The sequence below is a fragment of the Aplysia californica genome, unplaced genomic scaffold (genome assembly GCF_000002075.1).
Source record: "Aplysia californica isolate F4 #8 unplaced genomic scaffold, AplCal3.0 scaffold00163, whole genome shotgun sequence".
Lineage (NCBI taxonomy): Eukaryota > Metazoa > Mollusca > Gastropoda > Aplysiida > Aplysiidae > Aplysia > Aplysia californica.
The window spans coordinates 1,267,247-1,269,040 of record NW_004797433.1 but is presented as its reverse complement, the minus strand read 5'-3'; the positions used below and the strand labels follow the sequence as shown (position 1 = coordinate 1,269,040).

General features: G+C 34.3%; 1 protein-coding gene across 1 annotated transcript in view; it reads left to right on the top strand.

Annotated features, from left to right (window-relative positions):
• LOC101860169 overlaps window positions 1-1,794 on the top strand; it is a 9,927-nt gene continuing 8,133 nt past the window's right edge. Inside the window, exon 1 of the mRNA XM_005097764.1 lies at window positions 1-55. The gene's annotated coding sequence lies outside the window, so the exon portion shown is untranslated. The remainder of the gene's footprint in view (window positions 56-1,794) is intronic.

The window sequence follows — 1,794 nt, the reverse complement described above, 5'->3', positions numbered from 1 at the left end:
CGAGAAGTGACTTCTGACCCTACACAAAGAGGAATGCTTGTCACAATGTCACAAGGTATGTCTTCAACCCTTTAGTTTTTCTTGTTCTTTCATATTAGGGACCAAAAAGCTTTAAAATACATTTTTTCCAAAAGAGCAATTAAAATCATTATAATAGGACTACAAAAAACGTATCAAGTTTCAAATCCTTTCACAGGTCTTATAAAAATTTCAGACCGAGGGCAAATCAAGCAAAAAAACAAACAAACAAAACCCCCCCCCACAAAAGACAAAAAACAAAATAAAACAAAAACAAAAAACCCCACGAGTTTGAACACTGACACAATGATGCTATGAGAATTCATATACTCATTTATTCAGTCTTCATGAAGTCAATGACAATGTTGAGGCGTACAAAGACTCTATAAGAATCTTCAGGCTTATGAATCTGAATCTGTAAAGCAACAAAATCATTTTAAAATGACTTTACATTAAAAAAAATTTTCGGTTGATTTGTACGATGCTTGAAAGTCTATCATCCTGTCAAGTCAAAATTTCTGAAAGTTGTTTATATCAGTGCAGGGTATAAGCCTATTTTTCTTCTAAAGCATGGAGAAAAGTATATCCATGTACTTGTGAAAATGACCGAATGACTCATTTTGCACGCTGGCAAAAAGAACACACAAAAACAAATTTTTGTTCATAAAATAATAATTGTTGCAGATGTGAAACTGACATTACGCAGTAACGTGTAATTTGGCTTGCTGAATGTCAGACATATTCATCCCCTCTCTGTTTCATTCGCAGTTCGCCCAATGACTCACACATTCTCACGTGTATAATCAGGGTTGGTGATTTTTTTAATTTTTAAAATACAAATGTAAAAAATCGATTTTTTAAATTTAAACCAAGATTTTTAAAAATTTAAATCGGATTTTTTTGATTTTTTTTGATTAAAAAAAATGTCGACACAGTTTGGGATTTTTTGTGGCTAAAAGTAAGTTCTTTTACTTTTAGTGCAAAATGCATTGTCTTTATTTTAACTAATGATTAATTTAAGCAACTGCAATTTTAGAAAGCCTTATACTGCGTCGGTGGCCTAGTGGTTAGGCTCTCGGACTCGTAACCGTAAGGTCGTGGGTTCGAATCCCGTCAGGGGCCCGACGTTGTGTCCTTGGGAAAGGCACTTTACACGAATTTTCCTCACTTCACCCAGGTGGGAATGGGTACCCGGCTATAGACAGCGAAAGATCTTGTCAGATTGTTAGTGTTTGAGCGCTTAATCGGCTGCTCGCACTGTATGCTTCCCGGGAAGCTGAGAATGTTTCGGAGTGTTCTATGGTCTGCTGGGGTAATAATATAGTGTAAAGCGCATAGAGCCTGCTGTTGAGCGGGGATATGCGCTATACAAATGCTATCTATTATTATTATTATTATATATCAGTGAATTATGGCTACAGACAAAAACTGAAGAACATGTCAGTCTAAAAGGGAAAAAAAAGGGGGGGGGGGTAATTATGCATAGATAAACTTGCATTTTATTACAGTGTGTGTGTGTGCACGCGCTTGTGTTTGTCTAAAAAGAAAAAGAAAATGCTAATTTCAATTATGAAAAAAAAGTAAATTGAATATATACAGTATTATTTTACTACTTTCAGTGACGGGGGAAAGCAGACTTTTAAGCATGATTATTTTAGTCTACTAAACCTTATATCATCTGTTTTATAAAACCAAGGAAAGGAATTCTGAATGTTTAAAGATGTAAAAACAGAATACTTTTTTAAAAAGTGATTTAAATCACTGAGTTTTATTTTT